The sequence below is a fragment of the Helianthus annuus genome, chromosome 14, assembly GCF_002127325.2.
Source record: "Helianthus annuus cultivar XRQ/B chromosome 14, HanXRQr2.0-SUNRISE, whole genome shotgun sequence".
NCBI lineage: Eukaryota > Viridiplantae > Streptophyta > Magnoliopsida > Asterales > Asteraceae > Helianthus > Helianthus annuus.
The window spans coordinates 36,940,161-36,962,426 of NC_035446.2; positions in this window are offsets into that span (position 1 = coordinate 36,940,161).

The window sequence follows — 22,266 nt, forward strand, 5'->3', positions numbered from 1 at the left end:
CATTGGTTTTAACAGTCTTGCGAACATTCATTTTGGAAATATAAAATTCTTTGACTTCGTTGGCCTTTCCATTAATCATTTTTCCAAAAATGTTTTTCACATTACTGTTGAAAGCTTTTTCAACATCAAACTTATTCTTTTCAGAATAAAATTGATTTGAAATTTCACCTTTCCCAACTTTAGATTTCCAATTTTTAGCATTCAGTGGTGTAAAATTTTCAACATCCACTGTCAAAACTGATCGTTCAACTTTTCTTTCAACACATGGCTCCTCTGATTTTGTGGAATCAGATTCATCACCAGAACTGTTACCTGAACCTTTAACAACCCATTTTTGATTTTTTAAATTTTCTTTTCTTTTTAAAACATTCTTTGAACATTCTCCCACCTCAAAGGTTGAATTTTCAAAGCCTGTAAATTTTTTGGTTGTAAGTTCAGTTTTCTCAATCATTTTCTCTTTCAGTTTACTCGAGACTTCCTGTTTTGGTTTGAATGTTTTCGGACAATTCCTTGCAACATGACCAGCAGTTTTACACTGAAAACAGGTTCTCGTTTCTATCTTCTTCTGAACAACATTCTTCTTCATGTCCTCTTGCTTCTTGGCAAGGAATTCTTGATTCGTCTGCTTTCTGAATGCTTGTTCTTTCTCAGCCTCTGTTGTTTTTCCTGAAACAAAAACTATTTTTGGTTTATAAACTTTTTCATTTTTGTAATTTTTCGGTTGATTAAATCCAAGACCTCCTTTTGAAATTACGATTATGGTTTGGTTTCTTTTGGAAACTATAACCACAATTGTAACCCATTTTCTTGTTAATTCTTTGTTGGTCTCTTGAAGTGTATTGTTCTGGTTTTCCGGAAAGATTTACATCTTTTATTTCAGAAATATTAATTTCTGTGATTTTGAAAACCTTGTTAATCATTTCAAGTTTAACACTTCTTATTGGAAAAGTTTCATCAGAATATAATTTGTCAGAATCTTTCAAAGTATATGATACTTTGACCGGTTCGTCATTCAAATTAGATTTTGATAACAAAAATTTCGTATCATAAACCCGTTTATCGTTTTTGATTGTTGGCTTTGACGATCGGACTCAGACTTTGACTCGGGTTTGGACTTCATGTTTGACTCCTCACAGTCATCTTTATCTAACACCTGATCGACCACACTTTTTATCAACTTTGACTCATGATCAGTGTCGGATGACGTGTACGTGACATCAATATTTTCCGCCAAGTTATCTGATGGCCCAGACTCCCATTGTAAGTTAATTACCTTTTTGAATCTTTCGGAATTTGGATTTCGTGGCGAATATCCATTTTCAACCGGGGGCGGACATCTATTGTAGACCACACTTGGTTTCTTACCAGAAATTTTTACTTCATCCTCATCTTCTGTCACTGATTTCTTTTCTTCTGAAGTCTTTACTTCTTAAAACGTCTTCAAACTCTCCACAATCGGATAAATCCTGTCAACAACAAAAGTAGAACATGATTAACTATCCAATAAATTTTTAATTCTCTCAGTTTCTATTCTTTGTGTTGCCAGCTTCAACTCCAAATCAGCACATTTCTTTGTGTAAAAGTTAACATTATCAAGCTGTCTTATGTAAGCTCCTTTGAGTGTATTCATTGCTACAGCTTGTTCGCAGTTTGACTCAGTGTACTTGTTGACCTCTCTATTCATTGTATCATGTGATTCTTTCAATCTGTTAATGTTGTGCAACAATTCATTGTTTTGCTTGATCAAAGAATCACAGTTCAGACACTTTTCAGAAACTTTGATTGCTTCAGTATCAACTTTGATCTCAAACTCTGGAACATCTTTGACTATTCTGTTTGATTGAAAAAACTCATTTCTTCTCTTTCTCTCGGCTACCGCTTCAGCTTTTAGCCTTTCTTCTTCTTCTTCAATCTTTCTCTGCTTTTCTTCTGCAGCTTCCCTAACTTTTCTGCATTTTTTAGCCCATTTCAGATCGTAAGCATTAGCAATAAAAGCTTTAACATTTGATGTGTCTTTGGACATTTCTTTGGCCATGAACTCTTGATCTGGGTAGAAATTGTCCCAACTAAAACCTTCAGCCAACTTTTCATCTTCTTGATCTGCCAAACACACTTAGCTGTTTTTTGGAATGTAATTATCCCAACTGAAACCACCATTCTTTCCCAAACAAGCTCTCTTTGAATCTTCAATCACCCTTCCATGTGCAGTTTGTGCCTGATGCGGTGCTTGTTGTTGTTGTTGATACGGCTGTGGTGTGACTTGATGATAAATCACCTTTTTGTGGTAGTCGTTGTTTCCGAATGGGTTTTGAGCTCCACTCGTTTCTCGATTTGTGCACTCTCTCTTGAAATGCCCCTTTTCCTCGCAACGAAAACATGTAACTTTAGACTTATCAAAACCTAAAGTTGACACATGAGCCTCACGAAAATCATCTCTGCCTGTAATTTGTTTAAATTTCTCAGCACGTCTGAACACACTAGCCATGCACCATTTAATGACCATTAATTCCATTTCCTCGGCATCGATTTGATCGTAATCCTCTTTTGTGAGCATTGGATTACCGATCCTCCCTGCAACTAAGCCTCTGTAGGATTCAAGCACGGTCACTAACAAAGACATGTGGCTTTTAGCAACTTCCTCGGTATAGTTCTGATCATTTTCCAGATTTAAGGCAATGTTGCATTGAAGAACTTTGCCACTCTTTGTTGTAGTGAACTGTGGATCATATGTCGGAAATGAAGAGAATCCTGTTGTGCTGCTTGATCCTTGAGATGGTTTTTCAGATGAATCTTTAGCATTATAAGCTGTTTCAATTTTTGGAGAAAAATTTGTCTTTTCACTAACACCACTCTTGAAATATAGACTAATGTCTTGTTCTCCATCGTAGTTCTTCATCCTGGCAATCTTTCGCTGCTCCATCTCTTGAGCTTCCAGGTGTTTGATGAACTCTCCCAGTGTTAGCTTTTTATATTCCTTTTTGTTGTTTCTCAGCATCATCAGAAAAGTTCCCCAAATTTCATGTGGTAGCGCATCTGCAAGTTTTTCAATCAATTCATCAGTATCCTTTTTAATACCAAGTTTTGACATATTTCTCACCAAGTTACAATATCTTTCGATAATTTGCTTGGTGTTTTCAGATTTCAAACCATGGAATAAATCAAATTCTTTCTTCATGAGCGACATTTTGTTTTTAAGCATATCATCGCTTCCTACAAATTTTGCTTCCAATTCAGTCCAGATTGAATAAGCAGTTCCATCATGTTGAAGCAAGATCAAAATGTCCTCTTTGATTGCTTGCTGAAGCAGACTCACCATCAATTTTTCATCTCTATATTTCTTTTTCTCTTCAGTACTCATTTCTCTAATTGTTTGCTGAATACCATTCGTTGTGGGTCTAACATATGGTTCTTCATTGTGTTCCCATGCATCCAAGTGATAAGCTTCAACCCAATTTCCAAACCGTTCAGATCAAGCATTGTAATCATCAATATCCATGAGCTTAGGCGGTTTCTGAGATGTCCGGTTTCATTTTCAAGCAAAGCATTCTGAGTGATTGTAATCGGACTAGCAAAGGCATTGTAAAATTCGTTGTCCATTGTTTAATATTTCAAAGTTCACAAATTTCAAGTTTCTGGCGAAATCAGGTTTGGAGCGGAATTAACCACGTGCTGTTTGAGCGAAATCTCAAAGTTCCACTGGAGCGAAATTACAATTTTGACGTCTCGAGCGAAATCACACTGTAGTTTGGAGAGAAATTATTAAGTTTGGTTAACAGGAGCGAAATCAGCTTTGAACTCTTGGAGCGGAATTAAACTTTTAACTTTGGAGCGGAATCAGGTTGCAATCTCGAGCGGAATCAAGCTTTTGGAGCGAAATCAGGTGCTGATTTCGAGCGAAATCACGCTGACGTCACTTATCCGAGATACATTTCGAGCGAAATTAAGTAAAACTCAGATTTTATACCGATTTTAGCTTTGAAAATTTCAAGGGTTTATCAAAACATGATTACGCATGATGTGTGTGAAATTGAACTATTTTTACCGTGAAAAATTTTCAAATTTTAAGAAGAAGGTGTAGAAAATCAGAAAACACAGCTGAAATGGCAAGAACTCTTCCTCCTGAGCTCTGATACCACTTGTAGGATCGTTTTCGGACCTGTTTGAGTCGATCAGAAAAGTTCTTTGACAAAACAAGAGGCGGAAACTAATGTTTTGGTGCAATCTCAGTTGTATTCACTTTTAACTGTTGTTTTATTGAACACTGAATCAATTACAAACTCTAACAACACTTCGGCAGCACTTTGTGGCAACCGGAATGACTATGACTCGACTACTCTACTGATTTCGCTCCTGACTGCCCTATATATAGTTTTAAGGAAACAAAGGTTTTGAGTCATCTACACTTCACTGTCTCGAGTCGCAACCTTCATTCACCATCTCCGTTACGACAACTACTTCATCGCCGAGTCGAAATCATCTTCACTTCTCACCGTCATTCAACCATTAACCTGCAACTTAAACGTCGACCAACCGTTCACCACCACATCGAACCACTGTCAATCACAACCTGCAACATCTCCGGCGATACCTCATCATCTTCTTCAATATCTGGTCTACATCTGATTTCGGGTCCATTCGTTGTTTCGAGTAGCAACCAGAGCTCCATTCATCTTCATATCAATTATCATCCGGTTTCGAGTCCGCGTTTTCGTGTCGTAATAAATGTTACTTGGTCTCGAGTCATCCTCTCCACTGTTCGTCATCATCATCTGATCACCAATAATCACCATCGAACACTACCGCTTCACTGTCATTATATCTTGATCTTGCTAGCTTCATCGTCGACGCCGTTCATCTCTCAGATCATCATCACCTCCAACATCCGAACCATCTTCGTTGTCCATTACCACCATCGCACCAACTCCGATCACCACCTTAGTTCATCTTCTCCGGTCGTCACCAGCTGCAGCGGTGAACTTGTTAACGGTGAACTTGTTTTGAACATTATAGTAGTGGCAGTGTTATAAAAAAATTAGGGATTTGGTCTTGTTTTGTTTGAACGACGAAGACATCTGACAGACTTTACTGTCGCTTAGGTTAAATAATATTAATTATAATAATAAATTGACTAATCATTGGATCCTCATTGCATAATCATTTTGTCATTATTACATAATAATAATAATAGTAATAATAATAATAATAATAATAATAATAATAGTAGTAATAATAATAATAATAAATATAATAATAATAATATAGTATTTCTTTATATAAAAAAACAATAATTTCTAATTAAAAAAAGGGGGTTTGTTTGTTTGTGATAAAAGTTTTGACAGGTTTTGAGGTGCGGTTCAGAAAGCGGGTTCATTCGCCTACAAGTGTTTGAGTTAGCGAGTACACAGGTTCTCGCTTTGGGCTTATGTTGAGAAAATAGTTAAAAGATCACATTTTTGGGGGATCAAATCTTAAAAAAAAATGTCTTCTAATAGAGAGATGCTTGAGCAGGAACTCCAAGGATTTAGATACTTTCCTGGTGAATCTATAGAAGTAGTGATTGGCCGGTTTGTTGAATTGCTCTCTGAAATGCAGAAAGCAGAGATGGTGGTGTCTACTCGCATGAGCAACAGAAAGCTTCTGGATGCTATAAAAGGGATTCCATATCAGGCGAACTGTAGTTGGTTTAGAAATGTTAATCAGATAATATTGACAACCGACTGCAATTGTTACAAAATGAAGTCAGATGAGCTGATATCACTCATCAAATCATATGGCAATGCTGACAAGCCTGGATCATCATTTATGTTTAACAAACCCCTGGCTTGAGAAATTACTAAAGAACGTGAAGAGATACTTTCTGTCTTTTGCACTCCTGAGTGTAGAGAAAGAAATGAGGCATATCGGTTACACAACGCTGAGTTGATTCAAGACTATAATGATATAAAAAATAAAAATTTTACTTTATCAAAGAATGAAAAGCTTTACAAAGATAAAATTGAAGCTCAGCGAAAAGAAATCATCCAACTCAAGGATGATGTTAGTGTAAACAGCCCAACTCTTCATGGTTCAAGAAAAACTATGCGATGTGACTAAAGAACTGGAGGATATCAGAGATAGATATCAAATAAATGAACTCAATATTAAAAAAATTGATTCTTCCAGCAAACTAGTTAAAAACTTGTGTGATCAACAGCTCGCATATAAGAAAAAGAAAGGGTGTGGGTTGGTTTTCAATCAAGTTCCTCCTCCATATAATGAAAACTACACATATTTACCCATGACTGAGGAGGAATTGATGAATGAGGACAAGATGGCTTACGGTCCTAAAACTGGTAAGTCATCAATCAACAGCAGACCTGTTGATAAACGAGCGACTCCTTCGGTAAGTTTTGTTTCAAAAGGTACTTTTGATCCTAATGCTTCGTCTTCCCATGCAGATGAAGTTAAAGTTGAAGGCGTCATTGGAGATGAACAAGCATCAAATTCTCATGTGTGTGACATTTTTGGCTCATTTTTACACTCTATGATGAATGTCAGGCCTGATGGTTTGGGCAAAAACGTTGATGCTTGTGTAACAGAGACTGAAACAGCAAACGAAACGAATGAGCCAGCTGAACCATCAGATTCCAAATGCGAATCACCTGAAGCAGCTGATTCTGAGAAATTGGAATCAGTTGATTCTAGTGAAGTCGGCTCAAGGGTGTCATGTGCAGAACCGTCTTGTGCTGATAATTCGTCTAATGATTCAGCTGAAGTTTCTACTAAAGTTTCTGGTGTTTCATCTGATAAACCAGAATTCTCTGATTCTGTCAAAGCTGATGACATGAAGGATGAAGAGAAGACAGGCGTGAAAAAGGCTCCAAGTACGCAAGCTGAACAATCTGAACCTTCTGTTAGTGATGAAAAGGTTCAGATCAAGCAACAAGAGCCGAAGCGAGCAAGTAAAGGACGCGGAAATAAGAAGCCTAAACATCAAAGACGATCAGGCTCTCCACAGTCCTCAACGGGCAGCAATAGTCAGCAAAAGGCTCGTAATGTGAAAAATGCTTTTGTTAAGCCAGTCTGTAATGGCAAATGTGATAAATATGCATTTGACTGTGCTAACAAAGCTTTCGGAAAGACTGGTGAGATTTCTGAACAAGACTTGCAGTCTAAGCAAAGCAAGAAGAATAAAAAGAAATCTCCACCACAGAAGGCCCCCGCAAACGACAAGTACAGACATCCAATTCATCCTCATTTGCAAGAAATGTGCAACACAAACAAGCACAGAAAGGACCGGTTCATCCTTCAGGGCCTGCAAGAGCTACACAAGCTGATCAGAATGCTTTCTACGTGAAGAGACAAACATGCTTCAATTGCGGCATTGCTGGTGATGGGATTTTAACATGTTTATCAAAGCAATGTCATCCATATGAAATAAAAACGCAGCGGAAATAATGTTTAAAACATGTTACTTTTGTAAGATATAAAACCATTTATATGTAAAATCCCAAAACCCGGATCCATATATGAAGATGCATACTATCAAACATAACCATAGGGTGTTTAGAAAAACTACCTTCTTGGAGTAATGAGAATGAAACGGATGATGCTTCAAGAATGGTTGTCTTCAAGAGTAGAAGACCTCAAGCTTGTATACCCCAAGCTTCCAACAAACACCACAAGATTAGCTAGGATTTAACACACTTGATCAAAACCGAAAACCTTGAGAACCCCTTCTAATGGCCGATTTTGAGAGCCAAAATAACACAAGTCTTCCACCAATTTTGTGAACTAAAAATGGTTATAAAGGCATGAGAGATGATCACCTCCAATCCACCTAATCACATGCCTTCTTACACATGCAAATGCATGAAAGGTAATTGGACCAAAATGGTCTTGGAAAGACCATCCAATAAGAACCCATCTAACTTGTAAGAAGTGCATGTAAAATGATTGGCCCTTTTGTCTTGGGAAGGGGGTGCGGCCTAGCTTATTTTATAAAAAAAAATTTCAATTCTTTTATAAAATTTAAGTCTTGTTTATTTTATACCTTTTATAAAATATAACATCATATGTTCACAAGACTTTATTCAACTTTTTATCATGTTATTTAACCCATTAAATAACAAGATAAAATATTCTCTCAAAATAAATTATCCATATAATTTATTAGTTTCTCAAGCGTAATTATTTAGAAAACCAATTTCTAAATATTGTAAGTGTTAATATTTATTTGTTTGATCATATCACAAATAAATAATATAAGTGTTTGTCTAGCTTGTTATTGGGTATGACTCGACTTGGATCATAACGCATTAGCCACATCAATTTAATATGTGTCTTGGGCATACAGAGTCCAACAATCTCCCACTTGCACAAGATACATAGAAGATTGATGCAAGCAGTAAATGACGCCTAACTACGGTTTACTACCCCCAATACGTATGACTATATTTGCCATTCAATAACATCATCCCTTTCAAGTCCCTTACTTGAACATGATTTAGGTGAATCTATCATTTATCCTTTCGTTACAGATGTCATGTTAAATCCAGAGACATAGAGTGATCACTCTCTGTTGATTTAACTTTATCAGGCCTTAGACATCTTACTCTCAACGAATAAGAGGAACAAATCCCTTCTTGACTACATACGTATCTCACAACCACCTTGTACCACACCTGAGCTCAGCCTTATGTACTGTCATATTACTGACAGCGAAGAAATAAGTCAAGGCATAATATTTGGTGAATATCAAGACCCAATATGTATCTCAGGTCAGAGGATACTATGATATTCGCCTTAACTCAAAATTTACTTATGATCAATCACAAATGATTCCATGCAGTAATATTTGAGATCGAGCCAGTCCAATAATTGTATCCGACAAATATCTATGAACTTTGGCAGCAACACTTTGCTCTATATTCATTCTAAATGAATATCCACCAATCCAAGTTCATAATAGTCTTACATTCATATTTGTTCCCACAATTATGATTGACTACGGACATTTAGAATAATTAAGTTATTTACGGATTAAACATGCTAATATGAAACGTAACTCAAAATACCATAAATGAGTTAAAATAACAATTGTTTCAATATCCAAATACAAAATTTGATCAAATCCAATCACTAGAATATCGAAGTCCTAAGGAACATGTGTGACCTTCATGTTTTCCTCTGTCAAGGAGCTTCGTGAGTGGATCCGCAATGTTTTGATCGGTGTGAACTTGGCGGATACATATCTTTCCTTTTTCAACTTCATCCCTTATGTAGTTGAATCTCCGCTCGATATGTCTAGTCTTTTGGTGCGCACGAGGTTCCTTGATTTGAGCAATCGCACCCTCGTTATCACAAAAGATCTCTAGGGGATCTTGAATGGTAGGGACCACCCCTAGGTCGGCTATAAATTTCTTCAGCCATGAAGCTTCCTGGGCTGCCAATGAAGCGGCGATGTATTCTGATTTTGTAGTGGACAATGCTACCACGTCTTGTTTTGAGCTCTTCCAGGAGACTGCTCCTCCATTTAAAATGAAGACATACCCCGATTGCGATCGAGGATCACTTCGATCGGTTTGGAAACTCGCGTCCGTGTAACCCTTTACAACGAGTTCCTCCTCACCAGATCCATATATTAAGAACATATCCTTAGTCCTTCTAAGATATTTCAATATGCTTTTAACAGCCATCCAATGACTGTTACCTGGATTTTGTTGGTATCTACTCGTCATGCTTAAGGCACATGAGACGTCCGGTCTGTTGCATATCATTGCATACATGATGGATCCTATAGCTGACGCATATGGGATTCTTTTCATTTTCTCTTGCTCATCCTTTGAGCTTGGACATTGAGATGTATTCAAAATTGTCCCCTTTTGAATAGGTACAAAACCTCTCTTAGAGTTCTCCATTTGGAACCTATTCAAGACTTTGTCAATGTATGCACTTTGGTTTAAACCTATCAAGCGCCTTGATCTATCCCTATAGACCTTTATTCCCAGAATGTAGGCTACTTCACCAAGATCCTTAATGGAAAAACAACTTCCAAGCCAAGCTTTTACACCTTCCATGGTTGGAATGTCATTCCCAAATAGTAGAATGTCATCGACATACAGTACTAAGAAAGTGATGATGCTCCCACTAGCCTTCTTATACACACAAGCTTCATCGCCGTTCTTGATGAATCCAAAATTCTTAATTTCTTCATCAAAACGGTGATTCCAACTTCTAGATGCTTGTTTCAATCCATAGATTGATTTCTTTAACTTGCATACTTTGTCAGGATGTTTTGGATCGACAAAACCTTCAGGCTGAACCATATAGACATCTTCATCAAGATATCCATTGAGAAATGCCGTTTTGACATCCAATTGCCAGATCTCATAGTCACAATATGCGGCTATGGCAAATAATATCCTGATTGACTTTAGCATCGCCACAGGCGAGAAGGTCTCATCATAATCAATCCCTTGAGTTTGAGTGAAACCTTTTGCTACAAGTCTTGCTTTGTAAGTATCCAAGTTACCATGCATATCAGTTTTCTTCTTGAAACCCCACTTACTTCCAACTACTTTAGAGTTAAGTGGTGGCACAACCAATTCCCAAACTTGGTTGTCATACATGGATTGCATCTCTATGTTAATGGCTTCGAGCCATTTGTCGCAATCGGATTTTGACATTGCATCATGGTATGTGGTTGGTTCATCTGAATCTACCACGTAGCATCCATCCATGAAAAATCCATATCTTTCAGGTGGATTGCTAATTCTACCAGATCTGCGAACATTTTGTGTATTTCGATCAACCTCTTGATCGTTTTCAACAACCTCTTGTTGAGTGCTAGTATCAACCAAACGTGTATCGTCTTGTGGTTCTTGATCCTCCTCAAGTTCCACTGTTCTATCACTGGTTCCTTCCATAAGGAACTTAGCTTCTAAGAACTTACCCTTTCGAGCAACAAATACCTTTTGCTCAGTTGGGTCGTAGAAATAGTATCCTATATCATCTTTAGGATAACCTACAAAGATACACTTAGTAGATCGGACTTCCAATTTATTTGGAGTGTATTGCTTAACATAAGCTTCACAACCCCAAACCCTTAAGAATGATAATGATGGAGGGTTTCCGTGCCATATTTCAAAAGTGTCTTTTCCACTTTCTTGGTTGGGGCCATATTTAATATACGGACTGCGGAGAGCAAAGCGTAACCCCAAAATGATAGAGGCAATGTGCTTCTAGCCATCATAGATCGAACCATATCTAATAGAGTTCGATTTCTCCTTTCAGATACACCATTGTGTTGTGGTGTTCCAGGTGGAGTAAGTTGTGAGATAATCCCACAACTCCTAAGATGATCTTGAAAAGCACCACTAAGGTATTCACCTCCTCTATCGGTGCGAAGGACTTTGATTGTTTTCTTGAGTTGATTTTCTACTTCACTTTTGAAGTCTTTGAACATTTCAAATGCTTCATCCTTGTGTTTTAGTAAATACACATAACCATAACGACTATAGTCGTCGGTAAAGGTAATGAAGTATCTTTCACCATTCCTAGTCATCGGCTTAAAAGGACCACATACATCTGAATGTATGATACCTAATAAGTCTTTAGCCCTTTCAAATGTTCCACTAAAGGGCGTCTTGGTCATTTTGCCTTGTAAACAAGACTCGCATACATCAAATGAATTATCTTCATTTGTATTCAAAAGACCATTTTTCTGAAGTGTATGCATGCGATTCTTGCTTATGTGTCCAAGGCGACAATGCCAAAGGTAGGAATCACTCAAATCCATTTTGAGTTTCTTGTTGGCTACTTGGTACATTGAGCTATCATGATCTAATTCATAAATACCATTTAAATACCATTTAAAGACATAGCTTTAAAATAAAACACATCATTCTTAGAAACATAAATGTCATAGTTAACAAATTCGAAATTGAAACCAGATTGTTTTAAAAGGGAAACTGAAATTATGTTCCTAGTCAAACTAGGAGCATACAAAACATTCTTCAAAATAACTTCCAAACCACTTGGAAGCTTTAAAACATAGTCTCCTTGAGCTTCGACATCAACCTTTGCTCCGTTGCCCATGAAGAGACTAGTGTCCCCTTTCTTGTAATGTTTATTTCTTTTGAACCCCTGCAACGAATTGCAAATATGAGTTCCACATCCGGTATCTAGTACCCATGTGTTAGAAGAAATAACATTAAGCTCAACATGTATCATAAAGATAGTACCTGAGGTTTGCCCTGCATCCCTCTTGTTTTTCAACTCTTCCAGTGTCCTATCTCACCACATTCAAAACATGGGTCATTCGTAGCAACCTTTTGCTTCTTTTCTTTTGGTTTGGCGGGTTCTGCTTTAGCTTTTCCTTTTCCCTTTCCCTTGACGTGTCCCTTTCTTTTAGCATAGGTTGCTTTAGAATCGGGGTGGGGCCTCTTCTTGTTGCCTCCTTCATTGATCGTAAGGACGGGTAAAGCCTTTTTGCCCATACTTGCTTCGGCCGTTTTGAGCATTGCATGAAGCTCACCAATGCTCTTGTCCCATCCATTCATGTTGTAATTCATAACAAAGCTCTCAAATTTCTTTGTTAAAGAGTTGAGGATCAAATCCGTAGCCAACTCTTTGGAGACGGGACAATTTAGCCGTTCGAGGCGATCAATGTGGCTTTTCATCTTGAGAACATAAGATGATACCGATTGGGTTTCCTCCATTCGACATGCATGAAGCGCCCGAACAGTTTCGAAGCGTTCTACCCTTGCTTGTTGTAGGAACATTTCCTTTAACTGGGTAATCATGTCGTATGCCCCGTGGTGTTCAAAATCCTTTTGAATTTCGGGAATCATAGTTCCCAACATTAGGCATGAGGCTTGCATGGAGTCCTCGGTATACTTAACCCAATCGTTGTAGGCTTCCACATCTTCCACGTTAGGTTCATCGGGAATAGGATCATCCAACACATAGGATATCTTCTCTTGCTTGAGAACGATTCTCAAGTTTCGAAACCAATCCATGAAGTTGTTATGGTTGAGACGATCCTTTTCAAGGATGGTTCTTAGTGATAGGTTTCGGACGGTTTGGGTAATCGGGTTTGCATTGTTAGCGGCCATCTACAAAATTTAACAAGTTCAATTTTAGTATTTTCGATATTATTATATTTTAATCATTAATACCCTTTTGTGTCTTAAAGACAATTAATAATTAAAATCTAGAATCCAACGTTACATTTAAATATTGGTTAGGTGACCTTTATCCCTCTATTTAAATTAACAAGGTAGTCAACGTTTGACAATTGCAACTTTTTTGCAATTTCTAGCCATATGGGATCGGTTAAACATCTTTATGTTTAGTTGGCATGTTTAATCCCATCAACACCTTTGTTCCCCATGCTTTGGTGACCCTAAGTTCATGGTTTCCAAATCAAGTCGTCCAACTTACACACACGTGTGAGTTTATACACATAAGTGGTTAGGTGACCTTTATCCCACAAACATGGTAAACCCACCTCGAACATACAAGTTCCCTCAAATGTGGTTAGGTGACCTTTACCCCACAATAAGAGTTCCCAAGTATTTCGAGTGTTGTATAAAAGGATGGTGTTTGACTTGTTTTATAAAAGGGTTTTCAATATTTCAAAATTCTAGTTAGAAAATATTATGTACCATACATTTGCATGCATTCAAATTAATGGTACTTTAGTGAAAACTAATTTTCAAGGTTCTTTTTAATAAAACCCATTTTATTATAAAATCATTAATTTTTAATAAAACCTTTTATTAACCATTTTAATGATTTTGTTAAGAACCAATTTTACGCTTGTTGTTGATTATTAGTTTGTTAAGTCATGCATATCGACATATCATCTAAACAACAAAATAAGCAACCAAACAAGCACATCATTCATAATAATAGGTGCATAACCATAGCCAACTATTTTGACAACACTTGTTAGCCGAAACAAGTGTGCCAAAAGGTCCTTCCTAAGGGGTGAAAAATGACACAAGCGATGTGTCGTTGAACTCCCACTTGATCCCGCATCCAAATGCTTCAAGTCTCCTTCTTGTGTTGTGATTTCTCCACCTTCTTTGGGCTTCCAAAAGTCTTTTATATTCAGCTCCAAACTCCTTTGGACTCCAAAAATGAGTTTTGGTTATCGGGTTAAAATCCCGTTGAGAACGATGAAGTTCTTTGGACCGAATATTATGGTCCAAACCAAAAGTTCATTCTTGTGTGCATCTTGTTTTACAAAATATATCCTAATACTTTTTTCTAGTAAAATAAAATGCACCTAATCTATTTATTTTACATACCAAATGAAAAAAAAATAAATTACATATCTTCTAATGGAAGAACAAAATAATAATTATTACAACCCATTGAAATAATAAATAACAACACAATCATTCAACACAAGGTCATGGCTAGGTCATATGCACCAAAATATATATCCAAATATATATATATTAATTTCAAGAAGCATAAAAAAATGGTTCCCTTTTATAAACATTTTCGGCTATGTTCAAAAAACCGAAAAGGTAAGTTTTGTCCAAACAAACAAATCATCCATATGAAATAAATTTTTCAAGATTCTCTTATGCATGTAAGAAAATAATCTTGAAAAACAAAAGGGTTAACCATGTTAAAATTTTCGGCCATAGGGTTTTCCTCAAACCCGAAACCCGAAATTTTTAATCTATTGAAGTATGCACTCACATAAGCGGCTCTAGATGCCATTGATGGGATTTTAACATGTTTATCAAAGCAATGTCATCCATATGAAATAAAAACGCAGCGGAAATAATGTTTAAAACATGTTACTTTTGTAAGATATAAAACCATTTATATGCAAAATCCCAAAACCCGGATCCATATATGAAGATGCATACTATCAAACATAACCATAGGGTGTTTAGAAAAACTACCTTCTTGGAGTAATGAGAATGAAACGGATGATGCTTCAAGAATGGTTGTCTTCAAGAGTAGAAGACCTCAAGCTTGTATACCCCAAGCTTCCAACAAACACCACAAGATTAGCTAGGATTTAACACACTTGATCAAAACCGAAAACCTTGAGAACCCCTTCTAATGGCCGATTTTAAGAGCCAAAATAACACAAGTCTTCCACCAATTTTGTGAACTAAAAATGGTTATAAAGGCATGAGAGATGATCACCTCCAATCCACCCAATCACATGCCTTCTTACACATGCAAATGCATGAAAGGTAATTGGACCAAAATGGTCTTGGAAAGACCATCCAATAAGAACCCATCTAACTTGTAAGAAGTGCATGTAAAATGATTGGCCCTTTTATCTTGGGAAGGGGGGGCGGCCTAGCTTATTTTATAAAAAAAAATTCAATTCTTTTATAAAATTTAAGTCTTGTTTATTTTATACCTTTTATAAAATATAACATCATATGTTCACAAGACTTTATTCAACTTTTTATCATGTTATTTAACCCATTAAATAACAAGATAAAATATTCTCTCAAAATAAATTATCCATATAATTTATTAGTTTCTCAAGCGTAATTATTTAGAAAACCAATTTCTAAATATTGTAAGTGTTAATATTTATTTGTTTGATCATATCACAAATAAATAATATAAGTGTTTGTCTAGCTTGTTATTGGGTATGACTCGACTTGGATCATAACGCATTAGCCACATCAATTTAATATGTGTCTTGGGCATACAGAGTCCAACAAACAGCTGGTCACATTGCTCGGAACTGCACACATCGTCCCTACGTACCATATTATATGCAAAATCGGAGGGTTATACCAGAGGATAACTACCATTCTAAGCCAATGAAGGTTTCTTCACCTAAGGCAATGAAGAATGTGAATCCCAAGGTTAAACCTTCTGATGGGGATTGGAACGCTGCTAAAAACAAACGCAAGGCTGTTCAGGAACAAAAACGTCTTTCTAAAACTGAAACAGCTAAAGTTGCTCAACCGAAGGCAACAAATACGTTTGTTAAACCAAAACAGATTTGGAAACCCAAATCCAAAGCACCAATGTCTCCAATTCTTGAAATGAAAGGGGACTTATGTTTAAAGGAAGTGTCTTATTTTGATGCTTCAGGAAATCCCAGGACCACGATGGCCTGGGTACCCATGTCTTACTAATCTCCTTACTTTTTAGGAACAACCAAGGAGGAGCTGTTGACAATCTCTGGAATGTTGATAGCGGTTGTTCCAGAGATAAAAACGGGTAACATTTCACTGTTGCAAAAAGTTCAATTTTTTTTACAGATGATGTGTTTCCTTTGGAGGAGATTAGCGAAGTAAGGTAAGATGAGCAAAAGGTACCGTTTAAATTCAGCGCTTTGATTTGAATTTGATTAGTCTTCAATCTGATGATAGAACGGTTAAACAAAAATATTTTCTCCCTTTCTTAGTTCATTACTTTGTATATAAAGTGTCCTTTCTCTAGTAAATGGTAAATTTGCGCAAAAATACAAGATTTATGCACAAACTTAGGGGGGGGGGAGAGGAACATATAGATAGATATAGAGTTTAGGAGGAGAAAACTCTGAAAAGAAAAATACAAAAAGAGTTTGCTGTATATATATGTATTGCTTTAGGGGGAGAAAATGAGAAAAATACAAAAACATTAGAAAAATGAAAAAGCCAAAAAGCAAAATTACATGATATGGGAAGTGAAATAAATGTTATGTGTTAAAGGGTTTGACTAACACATGTAAGGTGCCATAGCTGAAAAGACTAGGATCTACTGCGATATGTCGATAGGCTTGACGCTCAAAATGATAAAAGATACTAAGTGATATAAACATAACGAACTATGTACCATGTGGGTAACATACCAACAGCGTATGATTTTATGGTCTTAAATCTTGCATTGATAGATAGCCAACATCTGAGGTTTCGGGTCTTTATATTGTTGAATCATCCGGGGATATCTTGGCTGTCTTTCTGTTCAGAAAATAAATGTGTGCATGACCCCAGGAAAGAAAGTCACTTGGAATTAGCTCATATCTATTTGAATGTCTGTATGTTGTCCCGATACACACAATTTTGATCAGATTCTGAAATCTTCTCTGAAAAAGTCGTGTACCTCCTCTGCTACATCCAGATATATGCTGACCTGGAGGTGCTAGGCAACGACAGCTTCTGCTGCATCCAGATACATGTTGACCTAGCTGTACGTTGTCGCGCTATAGATCTAATACATCCGAAAGAGGCCCTTAAGTGCCCAAAAGAAATCCCAAGAAACCTATATCAAATTGAGAAAAACTCATTTGATTTGTATATTATACCATCTCTGCAAAAGATCTATTCTGTTCTCTTCTCAACCTATTCCCAGTTAAGATTTCAGAAATCTGGATTGGACTTGTGAAATATGTGGTAGGGAAGATACTTGCATGATAGAGTGTGTTGTTTATATTTCCAGGATTTGATTAGTATTTATTTTAGTGTTCATTGTTAAGAAATCAAAACATGATAAAACAGATTATATACAGACCTAGACACAGTCAGGATATCTTAAAGGATGACATCAGTATACTCACCTGTTACGATGAATCTTTGTGCTTACCTTGATCGCGGGGGTATGCCTTGGAATGGGACACATGGGTATAATAGTATAATATTACCTTAAGCATAAGCATATCACGAAGTTGAAAAATTGAAAGTTGAGCGTTAAAGTTTAAGTGGACAAATATATTGGCAATCTCATAGACCAGTTTGATTAGGCTCGTACTGAAAAGTGTTCCTTAGTCTGCCTGAGAACGAATTTTGATCCCATTGCAATTGTAATTGTATATTATGGTAGTTGTTTATATTTTGAGTTCTTATTTGTTTCTTGCTCTTAAAATTAAAAAAATAAAAAAAATATAGAAAAATTCAAAAAATACAAAAATGGTGTCTTGTTTTTCTATAAAATCAAAAATCCAAAAAACAGAGTGTTTATTTGTTTTCTTAAAATTAAAAAATTATAACCGTTCTTGAAGATTTGACTGATCATCAAAAGTTAAAAGAATTTAAATTGTGAAATTTGATGTACCTAGTGTTCATATGGTACGCTCCCTGTTGCATAAGAAATGATTGCTTAAAAGTTTGTGAGCATGTGCAGAACTTGGTTTCAATCAAGAACAGGGGTTGATGAAGACTGAGATGCTGTTAGTTGCTGAAGAAGCCTGGAGCAGCTCAACAACAAGATATACCTGAGTCAGAAGAAACGGATACGAAACACCGTCTGACAATGAAAGTACATTTGAAGAAGAACCATGAACCTGCCTGAAAGACAAAGATTGAAGAAGAAAAGAGATGTTGAGAATCCTCCTCTCACATTCTTTTTGATAAGATTTTCAAGCAAAAGCTTATCAAGATCCTGATATGAACCTAACCACAAGAGCTGAAGAAAGAGACCTAGTGCTTAGATTTCAGAAGTCCAGAACTTCCACAACTTCTGCAGCATAGCGACAACCATAGATTTCATTGAAGACGTTGCTGAATTCAAGTTGTGAAGACTATTTGATGGCATCAGTCTAGGGGGAGATTGTTAGGCCCTAAAGTGTGAGACTGACGCATCAAATTAATACAACGGGCTATGGTTACGAACTGGGCTTTACCGGGTTAGTTTATATTAGGTTTTGGACCTTTATAGGTCACTTGGGCCAAGCTTTAGGCCATGTGGGCCAAGCAGGCCCAAAGGGAGTCCATGTAGGGAAGTGGGCTTGAGTTAGTATAAAAACAAGTTTCTAACTTGTTTTTAGGTTTGAACCTCATTGTTACAGAATTCCTAGAGAGAGCTAGAGGAAGGCGATTGTTTGTGAGCACTTGTACTAGACGGTTTTGCTAGTTGATAGTAATAGAATCGTGTGCAAGTGTTTAAAGGTGACTCGTTGTGTTATTCGTATTTCGTATTTTTCGTGTTTATTCTTGAATCACATCAAGTTTTGATTCCGCACAAACTTGGTGTTTTTTGATATCATTGAAAGATCCGTTTTTACGGGACTTACAGTTCCCGAGCCGAAATTCAGAAACTGGAAACTGAATTTTGGAATCTGAAAATGGAAGGTCCTAAAGTAGCTGAGTATGTGCAAAGATTCCACTATTTGTCTCGTGTTCTCCCTTACATGGTAGAACCAGAGTTCAAGCGGGTTGAACGTTTCATCTGGGGATTGGCACCCCAAATACTCAGCATGGTAACTGCTTCCAAGCCACCAACAATTACTGAAGCCATCGACTTGAGTGTGGCACTGACCGAAGAAGCGAATCATCTGGGAAAGTTCTCAATTTCTGAGACCAAGAAGAAAGAGACTCATGTCAAGGTCGGGAGAAAACAAAAGGAAGTTCTCAAATTTCAAGAAGGGTAACCAACGAAACAACAATGGTGCTAACAAGCGTAGAGATGCTAACCCACCAGCCAAGGTCAGGACTGGTGCTGCAAGTTCTGAGAACAAAGGGAAAGGATACATGGGTACTTTGCCCAAGTGTGATGTATGTTAGTTTCATCATGCCGGCCAGTGCAGATTTAGGAAGTGTGGTAACTGTGGAAAGAATGGTCATTCGAAGGAAACGTGTTGGGCTGGTACTGGTCATGGAAATGGTGGTCAAAGAGGAAATGGAAATAGTAATGGTAATGGCAATGGCAACCGTGGTGGAAACGGTTATGGGAATAGAAACCAATGAGGAAACAATAATCAGGGAGGTAATGGAAACCGAAGCTGTAACGCCTCGTATTTCCGAGTTCTTTTTTTTTATTATTATTCATTATTATATTCGTAGTTAAACCGAATCGAAAAACCTACTTCCCACATACATTCTACGTATTCTCAACTTTAAATAAAATATTACGAGATATTACGACATTTTTTTACGGCATTCAAGCTTTGATAACGGGTCTTGTAGCGAGTTACTGGCCACTAAAACACGGAGATTGGGCTTGTGGGCCTTGGGCCCAAGCCCGTTAAACCAAACCTAGTATATATGACTAGTTATGAGGGTTAAAACCATAAAAATCCTATTTTTTTCTTTCCACCCCGTTCCCCTATTCTCTCAATCATCTTCTTTTTAAACATAAGATTTAACTCAGACAATGGAGTTCATCTTCCACAACACACCTCTAAATCAAGCCCCTGCCACATCTCGCTACACCATCATTACCCTCCTCTCTCTTTTGAATACATAAAACAAACATAGAGATTCATCTCTCTCTCTCTCTCTCATGAATTCATAATCAAACACAGAGAATTCTCCATCTTCACAAACAAACCCAAACACACAGACATGGAGACCTTCTCTTTTTCATCTCCGTAACTCTCAATTGATACCTCGGGCACCAAATTCCTCCGACGGCCGAGCCGCCGTTGGCGGCGGCGGTGGCAATTAGGAATGGCGGATGGAACAGCACCACCACCTCCTCTCGTTTTCTGATTTTTGATGTTGGGAAGTCCGATGGTGAGGATAGATGATGACGGTGGCGACTTGTTTGAGTTCCGATGAAGTTCCGGTGGAGATGAATGTCGACGGAGACGGCGGTGGTGCTCATTGTTGTTGTCACACCCCGACCGCGTAAAACAACAATTCGTGGCAGAATCGTCGGGGAGTGTTGTAGCAGAATCATTGTTTCATAACACATGGAAATTTGAAGTTTCATGTTATTTAAAGATTAACTATTTACATTGTCTTGTAATTTAAATAAACAAGCTAAACATAGTCTATCGTTGTTATTAAGTCGCTACGGCCTCGTCCAGTCCTATATGAGCATGCATCCTAGCAATCAACATCATTCAACAACACCTGAAACATATGTAAAAACAAAGTCAACCAAGAAATGCTGGCGAGCACATAGGTTTATGAGAGTGTCGGATTCATGGCTAGTTTACATGTTGCAATACCTAATTAAAAACCTTGTTTTGAAAAGTATAGTATTGCGACATAATTAACCAACTCAAATCATGTTGGTTATAATTTATAAAATCTCGTAGCCATGATTCTTAACCGAAAACATTTATTTATAAAATCAAATTGTAAAATATATCGTAAAAACTCGTTAATAAAACTCGTATGGTTTATATTATTCAGAAACATCATTGTGTGACATCGTTTCAAAATCGTTTACCCAAGTGAAGTAAATAACGCCACAGTATGTAATATGATGAAAAAACTTATATATAAGAAGTACCGGCAGCGTATCTACCATGTTTTCATCACATTACACTCGTCCTGTTATCTAAACACTAACAAAAAACCAATCGTTTACCAAAATCGTTTAACTCGTCAGTCATTTAAATCATTCTCATTTTAATTGTGAAAACTACTTTTGGTCGTCTCGCCAATAACATCCAAACCTTCGTGACTCGACGATCTCGAAACTCGCATTAATAAACCACCAAAGGGTAAATTAACAATCACAGATTCAGTCGTTATCCACAACACCCACACATAACCATGGGTGCAGTCTGATAACGGGATTTGTCAGATCCTATGGTACCATAACCTAATACTGGTCGGTTTGGCCAAAACTAATGAATGTTATTCGTTATGTAATTACAACCAACAAGTTTATCCACATTATCGAAATCGTTATTGTCACACCCCGACCACGTTAAAACAACAAACCGTGGCGGAAACGTCGGGGAGTGTTGTAACAGAATCATTGTTTCAAAACACACGGAATATTGAAGTTTTGTTTTATTAAACATTATACGTTTACATCGTCTTGAAATCTAACAAACAAGTTAAACATAGTCTATCATTGTTATTAAGTCACTAAGGCCTCGTCCAGTCCTATATGAGTGTGCATTCTAGCAATCGACATCAATCAACAATACCTGAAACATATGTGAAAACAAAGTCAGCAAAGAAATGCTGGCGAGTACATAGGTTTTATGAGAGTGTCGGATTCATGGCTAGTTTATATGTTGCAGTACCTTGTTAGACTACAAGAGTCAAAATACAAACCTTGTTTTGAAAAATGTATTGCAACATAAATAACCAACTCAAATCAAATTGGTTATAGTTTGTTATAAAATCTCGTAGCCATGATTCTTAACCCAAAACATTTGTTTTAGTAAAATAATTTGGAAACATCTCGTAAAAGCTCGTTAATAAAACTCGTATGGTTTATATCATTTCAAAAACCTCGTTGTGTGACATCGTTTTAAAATCGTTTCCCCAGTGAACTAAATAATGACACAAAATGTAGTATGATAAGAGCATTTATATATAAGATGTACCAGCGGCGTATCTACCATGCTTCTATCATACTACACCTGTCCCATGATTTATTCACATCCCAAAACCAATC